Source organism: Panthera onca, chromosome A1 (genome assembly GCF_046562875.1).
Source record: "Panthera onca isolate mPanOnc1 chromosome A1, mPanOnc1 haplotype 2, whole genome shotgun sequence".
NCBI lineage: Eukaryota > Metazoa > Chordata > Mammalia > Carnivora > Felidae > Panthera > Panthera onca.
The window spans coordinates 43490000-43499374 of record NC_138339.1 but is presented as its reverse complement, the minus strand read 5'-3'; the positions used below and the strand labels follow the sequence as shown (position 1 = coordinate 43499374).

Genomic DNA, 9375 nt, shown 5'->3' with positions numbered 1-9375 from the left:
TTGAGGACAAGTCCCGCATCCGGGTGAGCTCGAGCCCAGCTTCGGGTGAGCCCCACTTCTCTGTCTCTCCCTCTTTCTCTGCCCCTAGCTCACTTGTGCCCTCTCTCTCTCTCTCTCTAAGAAAGAAAGAAAGAAAGAAAGAAAGAAAGAAAGAAAGAAAGAGGAGGGGAGGGGAGGGGAGGGGAGGGGAAGGGGAGGGGAGGGGAGGGGAGGGGAGGGGAGGGGAGGGGAGGGGAGGGGAGGGAAGGGAAGGGAAGGGAAGGGAAGGGAAGGCAAGGGAAGGCAAGGGAAGGCAAGGGAAGGCAAGGGAAGGCAAGGGAAGGCAAGGGAAGGCAAGGGAAGGCAAGGGAAGGCAAGGGAAGGCAAGGGAAGGCAAGGGAAGGCAAGGGAAGGCAAGGGAAGGCAAGGGAAGGCAAGGGAAGGCAAGGGAAGGCAAGGGAAGGCAAGGGAAGGCAAGGGAAGGCAAGGGAAGGCAAGGGAAGGCAAGGGAAGGCAAGGGAAGGCAAGGGAAGGCAAGGGAAGGCAAGGGAAGGGAAGGGAAGGGAAGGCAAGGGAAGGCAAGGGAAGGCAAGGGAAGGGAAGGGAAGGGAAGGGAAGGGAAGGGAAGGGAAGGGAAGGCAAGGGAAGGGAAGGGAAGGGAAGGGAAGGGAAGGGAAGGGAAGGGAAAAAGAAAGAAAAGCAATCCAGGCTTATCTCCTGTCTGAAGTCCCCAAGATCGCATCCAGGTTCAGTGATTCAGGAGGAGGACTCACAGAACTCAGCATATAGTCATACTCATGCTATGACTTATTATAGTAAAAAGTCACAAAGCAAAATCAGCAAAGGAAAAATGTGCATGGGACAAAGTCTGGAGGAAACCAGGCACAGGCTTCCAAGAGTCCTCTCCCAGCTGAGTCACAGTATGTGCTTAATTCCTCTAAATGAACAGTGGCAACACATGTAATATGTTGTCTGCCAGGGAGGCTCATTAGAGACTAAGTGCCCACGGCTTTTACTGGGGGCTGGCCATGTAGGCATCATCTGTTTAGCATGTGCCAAAATTCCAGACTTCCAGAAGGAAGGCAGGTGCTCAGCATAAACCACATTGTTTGTATAAACAGTTTGGGCACGGTGACCTACTCTTATCAGTTCTGGGAATAGTGGAAATCCTCCTGAAAAACTGAAACTGAAGTTCCCAAATGCCAACACAAGAGCCAACTGTGCAAGCAGATTTTTCTAAGCGTAGCAGTCCTGCTACGTTAACTCTTTTCTGTAGATCTCCCAATTAAACTTTACCAGGACCTGGCCTGGCAAATACCAGGTGTTGAGCTTTCCTGACATGGGAGTCAACGATTCCCTCTCACTCCGAAGCCTGCTTAGTTGGAGGGAGACTTGTAAAAAAATAATGAGCCCCTACAGACTATCTCATTCAATTGGCCCTCATCTGGGAGCTGAATCTCTGAGAGGCTGAGTGATTTGTCTAGGGCCCCACAGCAAATTCAGGCATCTCTAAGAGTCACACCAGGCTGGATACAGTTCCAAGTTTTCAGTCACAATGGCCCTTCCATTCTCTGGGATTCCTTATATGTTTCTAGAACCCCAAACTCTTTTTCCCATTTCTTAGTAGTAGTGAGCCCTACCTATGTCTCTGCTAGCCTCACACCACCCACCTCCATCCTTTCTAGGTTATTGTTGGGCTGGGAGACTATAGTGTTGGAGAAGAATAACAACCTTCATAAATAGTCACTTAACAGTGAACAACCCATATCCTACTTCCTGTGGGTTAACTAACAATGCACAAAACCCACGGGGACTAGAAGGAACTAATAAACTCTAGAGCAAACAAGATGAGGTGGGTAGCTTATCACTGCCCCTCCCTCCCTCTTCTCCCAACATGACCACAGCCAAGAAAAGGCCAGGTCAGGTCTGTATCATTCCTACCCCTTCCCCAACTCAGAAGGTTCATGCCAAGGGGGCTTGTGAGGTATACTCGAGAAGGTTTTGGAGTGAGAGTCTGGAGTCCTGATCCTATCTTAGTATGTCCCATAGCCTAGTCCCTTCTCTCTGAACCTTGCAATCCCTCCAACTCTGAAATGAGGAAATCAGAATTCTGGGGCTTTGTCCATCCCAGGCAGTCTGTGATGTGCCATTTCTCATGAACTGACCCCAGGGGAGGAGTCCATGAAGATAAATGCAGTGGTGCCCAGGAGAGTCTGCCCAGTCAGGGGTGGGTTATAGGGTGAGGGTGGACTGTGGGTAAATCATATTGTCTCCTTCTTTGTGGGTACCATCGCCCTCAAATGGTTCTTTTGATTTGAAATGAGCGAGGCACTTAGTTCAGAGTCTGCATATCACCACTGCCATCCACATCCCCTGCAAGATGAAGAGGTTGAGCCCCGCACCTCTGGGCCCTAACCTTATTAAGACACACTCTACCACCAGCTGGCTGGGTAACTTCAGCCAAAGCAGAGCCACCCCTCTAGGGTGTGACCTTCCCCCTGGAAGGTGTTAAATGGGGTCCACACTTTCAGCTCTGCTTGCTCAGTAAGCCTTTTAGGGGGCGCTGATAGATCGTTGGAACAGGAAGAAACTAGAGCAAGAACTCTAAGAACTGAGGAGGTTTTTTTCTCCCCCTTCCAATTCATTCTCTGCCTCCAGAGCCATGCCTTGTCAGTGCCTTTTCCTCATCTTACTGAGCTCTTAAACTTACTAAACTAAGTATTCCACAAGCACATTAGTAAACAACAGGTGTTTGTTAAGCACTTACTATGTGCTATGCACTATGCTTACTGCTGAGGACTCAGAGTGAACAAGAGATTCTTGCCCACAAGAGGCTTACAGTCTGGTGGGGAGGTGAAAACAAACCAGCTGTGCAGGGTGATGGATACTCTCACAGGGGAAAGTGGCAGCACAGAAAGGGAAACCTAACTCAGATGAGTGGCTGCATGGCTGGCTTCCAGGTGGAAGTAACTAGTAATCTGGGCAGGAGCAGGACGACTCCTTCATGGGCGAGACATGGGAAAGAGTGGGGTTGAAGGAACCACTGGATCGAAGACTGACTAACCTCTTCCAGCTTTTATACTCCGTGTTCCTCATGGCTAAAGCAGAGAGTTCAAGGAGAAAAGTGACTCAAGGTAAGGCTGGAGAGGTAAACAAGGGCAGATGGAGATGGGCTTTGATGACCTTGGACTTTATCCTGAGGACAGCAGACAGAAAAAGCCTCCTTCCTCACATCACTTTGTTTTGTTATTCTTTTATTTCTTTTCACAATTTTAAGTGATCTCATTCATTTATTTTTATCTACCTATTTATGGTCTATTCTATTCTCCTCCCAAGAAGAATGTAAACAACATGGGTGGGGGCCAGGATTAGGGAGATGGGATGGGTGGAGGGGGAAAAGGGAAGGGCAAACAGATTTTAAATACCCATTGTGTGTGCTAAACACAGTGCTGGGCACCTTCTCCTATGTATATTCTTTGAGGAGAGCCCCATTATACCCCCCTTGTACAAGGGAGGAAACTGAGACTCAGAGGGATGAATTGCCTACCCAAAGTTATCAAGTGTGTCTAATGTGAAAATGGATCCTCTTTTCATTATGGAAGAAAGGGTGATGGAAGGGGATAGGAGAGGAGAAAGGAAAGAGGAGGAGAGCCATCACAGGGAGAAAGAAGGAAGGGAGGAGAGGGCAATGGGCCCAGAGTTGTTCTTGAATCCCAGAAGGTTGACGGGGGCATGTTTATGAGAAACCTCAACAGTCAGAAAGAGCATGACCTCCCAGCCTGCCTGTTCCTGCCCCGTGACTGCTCTAGGCTATAAACAGCCTGTTTATTAACCCCAGGAAACTGGCTCCTCTGCCACTTAGCTTTATCTTCTGGGATGGGCGGGCTTGGAGAGCAGGGGGCGCCGGGCCAAGAGTTTCCAGACTAGGAGGAGTGGCGGTTAGAAAGTCAATGATCCTTTAAGAGCGGGGTCAAAAGAAGCCACAGAGAGCACACAATCTGTCTACATCCACCCCCTTGTAGATTTGCTCCAGGCTGCACGGTGGGTTAATGGGCCCTAAGAACCCTTGACCCAATAGTTGCCACTTTAAGGGAATTAAGCTTGACTCAGCTCATTATTTTCCCTAATGACCACCATCATTAGAGCACTGTGGTGAAATCAAATGAAATAATGGCTATAAAGGCACTTGGCAAACTGAACCCCCCCTGAGCATTTGAGAATTTGTTCCCAGTCCAGTCCCTCATGCCTCCCCAATCACCACACCTGCTATTCAATCCCTTAGGACAAATTCACACAGTCACGCACACACACACACACACACACACACACACACACACATTCTCTCTCTCTCTCTCTCTCTCTCTCTCTCTCTCTCTCACTTACTCACTCACCCACCACATGATTACCACCACACAGCAGGTCTCAACTGAAATGAGGGTTATAATAGTACTTATCTGCTAGGTTGTTGGAAGGATTAAACGAGACACTTCTATGAAGGTTAGCACTGTGCCTGGCACCTCCACGTGCTCACTCAGTGTTAGCTACACCTATGCCGAGTGTCCCTTGAGAAATTCCATTAAAAGCCTCCCACAGCAAGTAGCCTGGAATGGGAATATTTTTGAATGGAGAAAAAGAGATGTGGCCGGTATGTGCTGGGGCTGGAATAAGAGGAAGTAGGTTTCATAGACAGTTTGAAGAACTGGGATGAGAATACCAAGAACCCTGTGGAATTTCTGGGAAAGGGAGGGTATGTCCAAACACAAGAACTGGATAAAAAGTCTGAGGATATTTACAATTCAGAAAGAACAGCACAAACACCATCTAGTTCCAAGGCAAGTGGTAGGACGTGGTGACCTTTCAAGGACACAGGAACTTGTGGCCGTAATTGAAAGGTGTTGAAAACTAGCCGAACTCACAGGGCTCATCCTGCTGGTCTCTGCTCCGGAACTGGTGAGTGTGGAGGATCCCCTCCCGCTCCACTTGCACTTCCAGAAACTTCTCTCACTGTTCCCAATAATACTGCCCTACCTTGAGTCTTAGAATCTGTCCCTGTCTTTTCCTTTCTCTCTTAGTCCCACTGGATCTATATATTTTTGAACAGTTCGAGAATTTTTATTCATAGAAGTAATACATGATTACATTCTTATAAAATTAAAACTTGATAACTAAGGTGAAAATCCCATTCCACCCTTTCTGCTTTCCATTTTTGTCACAACTCTTCTCTAGCATAATTAGCAGTAGGTTTATTCTTCCAGACTTTTCTCTCTGCCTACACATTCATTGCTTAAAATATATATGTGACAGCTTTTTTTTTTTTTTTTTGGTTTACCTTTTTTTTCCCATAAGTATTACGACACATTATTGTGCTACAATTTGCTTTCCCCATCCACTATATGTTTGGGAAATCTGTCCATGCTATCATTTTTAATCTAATTAATTATTAACCACTGCACAATGTGGGTGTTTTATGGTTTATTTGCTAGCTCCTCCCCTCACCCATCCTTTCACTGACGCAGACAATGCTGCCTGAACATCCTTCATCCACCTTGTGCACATGCGATTTTATTTTTCTGTGACAGAAATCTGGCAGTGGAATTACAGGTTATTGGGGTAAGAACATCCCCTGCGGAATCTTAAGTATAAATTCTCCCTAGCTGGTTCCTGGGGCCACATCTTGTGATTCTCAGGTACCATATCTAAGGCACCAGCTTCCTATTTTGAGCTTCCCAGGGAGCATCTCCACCAGAGCTCCCTCAATCTCACATAAGAAAAGTGACCTCATCTCTTCTTCCCTCCCTGCAGCCCCTCTTCTGGAATATATATTCACCTTCTCCCTGTTGCCCAGACATGGAAACTTTAATCATACTGTTCTCCTCTCTCCCTCCAACGTCTAGTGAGATGTCACATCCTGTGGATTTTATCTCAGTAATGTCTTTTGGTCCTCATTCCTTCTCTGGTTATCTTTGGCCAGGATTATTTTAACAGTCTCCTAACTAGTCTTCTTATGCAATCCAACAATATAATCTTTATAAAGCATGGGTCATGTCATTCTCTTTGGTTGGTTCCCCCCTGAATACGAAATCCAGTAGGATCTCCTTGGCTTGCTCTTCCCAGACTTCTCCAATCTGACTCAGCTTTCTCCTTCTAGCTTTGATCTCTTCAGATTCCTCCTCTTTCAACCTCCAGGCACACTGATCCCCTTGCATTTGCAAATGTACTTGTATTTCTGGACTCTAAGACTTCATTTCCATGTTTCCTCTCCTAGAATTCTCTTTCAGAGCTCTGTCTGCTGAAAGTCCACCATCCCTTATTAGGTCCTGTCAAACTGATATGAAGGATGTGATTTCCAGTGTTCTCTCACAAATAGCCAGTTTCTTAACTCTCTGACCATCAATTTTCTTTCCTGTGAAAAAGATATAATCCCTTCCAAGTCTATGGGGAATTTCTAATGAGTGCACATAAAGCACTTAGCATGGTGCCTCTTACAGAGGAAATGGTAACCAAACCTTAGCTCTTACTGTTACCATGCCTCTTTTATAAAGCTTCGCCTTACTGCAAAGTAACGTTCTTGCCTTCCTGGGCTCTCTCCATTCTGGTGGACATTTAGTCTTTCAGTTATTTATGTAGAAGTCTGTCCTCACACCTGATAATGACCCCTTAAAGGGCAGGGCTTCTCCTATATATTTCTGCATGGTGTCCCAGCACAGTGCCTAGAACTGAATTGAATGTAGGGAGAATCCTTTATTGCTGTCAGCTTTGGAAGTGCAGGGGAATGAAGCGAGCCAGCTCTATGGAATCAGAAGGCAGTTTTGAATCCCACCACAGCACTGGGTGGTGAGAATCTGTACACTTACATCACTTACTCTCCCCCCACCTAGTTTCCTTACCTAGAAAATGGGGGAACATATTAATATCTACCTCACAAGCTTGGGAGGAGCTTATGTATGCCAAAGAATTTTCTAGTTGTTTGCTTTTAAAACTTAGCTTGTCCACTCATGGTGGTCTGCTTCCCCCTTGTGGATAAAATTCAAACTGCATATTAAACTCCTAATCCAGAAACCAGAGGTTTATCTCAGCATTGTTTAGATTACTGAAAAACTGAAAACAAACCAGGCCCCCAAATAGGAGTTTGGCTAAATATATTGTGCTACATCCATACAGAAGAATATTATCAAGCCATTTTAATATAATTAGATAGATGTCTATGGTATACTGCTATAACTCTAGTTATAAACATATAAGCAATGCCCCAAGTTTTCTAAATATCTCTATACATATGAAGGGATAATCCATTAAATGTCTAAATAGTGTTTAATGGGTGGTGGAATTCAGCTTCTTTTCATTTTCTTCTTTACAGTTGGATGTCTGATTTCTCACAATGAGCATATATTTTTGCTGTTAGAAAAATAGAGTTCCTTTAATTGTTGGGAAACTTGTCAGTAAAAACAGATACCCATTAGTACCTGTTGTGACAAGCCAATCTGAATCAGGGAGTACTATGAATCACATATTTAAAAAAATATTTCGGGATGCCTGGGTGGCTCAGTAGGTTAAGCATCTGACTTTTGATTTCGGCTCAGGTAATGATCTCATTGTTCATGAGATAGAGCCCAGAGTTGAGCTCTGCACTCAAAGCCATGGAGCCTGCTTGGAATTCTCTCTCTCCCTCTCTCTGTGCCCTTCCCCTGTGTGCATGTGCATCTTATTAACAGGCTGAATCACAAAGACCATGTGATCATATGTATAGATGCCGAAAATGCATTCAACAAAATTCAGCACCTGCATATAATAAATACACTATAATAGGAATGAATAGTAGGAATAGTAGGAATAGAAGAGAACTGGTACTTCCAGACAATGGAATGTCATTCAGCACTAAAAAGAAATGAGGTATTAAGCCATGAAAAGACACAGAGGAACTTTAAATGCATATACCAAGTGAAAGAGGCCAACCTGAAAAGGCTATATACTGTATGATTCCAATTATATGACATTCTGGAAAAGCCAAAACTCTGGATGCAGTAAAAAGATCAGTCAGTGTTTCTATCAACAATAGCCAACGTATGAAAAGACCCCAAATGTCCACAGATGGATGAATGGATAAAGAAGATGTGGTATATATACACAATGGAGTATTACTCAGCAATCAAAAAGAATGAGATCTTGCCATTTGTAACTACGTGGATGGAACTAGAGGGTATCATGCTAAGCAAAATTAGTCAGTCAGAGAGAGACAAAAATCATATGACTTCACTCATATGAGGATTTTAAGACACAAAACAGATGAACATAAGGGAAGGAAAGCAAAAATAATATAAAAACAGGAAGGGGAACAAAAACATAAGAGACTCTTAAGTATGGAGAACAAACAGAGGGTTATTGGAGGGATTCTGGGAGGGGGGATGAGCTACGTGGGTAAGGGGCACTAAGGAATCTACTCCTGAAATCATTGTTGCACTATATGCTAACTTGGATGTAAATTGAAAATAAACAAACAAATGAAAGAAAGAAAGAAAGAAAGAAGAAAAAGATGAGTGTCAGGGGTTAAGGGGAGGGAACGGTGAATTGGCACATAACAAAGGATTTTTTAGGGCAATGAAACTATTCTGTATGATATTACAATGGTGGATACATGTCATGTTACATTTGTAAAAACCTACAGAGTGCCGGGCATCAAGAGTGAACACTATAGATTTTGAATGATTATGATGTTTCCTCTAAGTTCATCCATTGTAACAAATGTGCCATGGTGTAGGATAGGAATAGTAGGTAAGGCTATGCACTGTGTGGGGACTCTCTGTACTTTGTGCTCAATTTTTCTGTGAACCTAAAATTGCTCTAAATAAAAAGATCTACTAAAAATAGCTGGTACATCCATGCAATGGAATATTATCCAGCAACAAAAGAAATGTGTTATCAAGCCACACAAAAACATGGATGCGTATTAAATGCATATTGCTAAGTGACAGAAGCCAAGCTGCAAAGGCTACTTACCATAGGATTCCATTTATAGGACTCTGGAAAAGGAAACTATACAGGCAATACAAATAGCAATGGTTCTCAGAAATTTAGAGGGGTCAGGGGAGTTGAATAGGTGAAGCACAGGGGATTTTCAGGGTGTGAAACTTTTATGTGACATTAAAATGATGGGTATACTGTGAAATTGTCGAAACCCATAGCACTTTAAGGCACAAACCATAAACTTGAATGTAATCAATTAACAACATAATTTGAGCAGTAGGAGGATTTCACAATGGAGTTTAGACTTTGACAAAAGAATCTAACTGTATTACACATGTATGAAGTAACCTCACTGTAGGGGTGAGGGGAAAAGGTGTCGGCCTGATGGACTTGGGAAATGAGTAGAAGAGTAAGAGTAGAGGCCAGTAAACATAA

At 44.1% G+C, this 9375-nt stretch overlaps 1 protein-coding gene across 1 annotated transcript in view; it reads left to right on the top strand.

Moving 5' to 3' along the window:
• The first annotated feature begins 4797 nt into the window (after positions 1-4797).
• Positions 4798-9375, top strand: part of LOC132680858 (uncharacterized) — a 53590-nt gene continuing 49012 nt past the window's right edge. The window contains exon 1 of the mRNA XM_060634731.2: positions 4798-4929. The gene's annotated coding sequence lies outside the window, so the exon portion shown is untranslated. The remainder of the gene's footprint in view (positions 4930-9375) is intronic.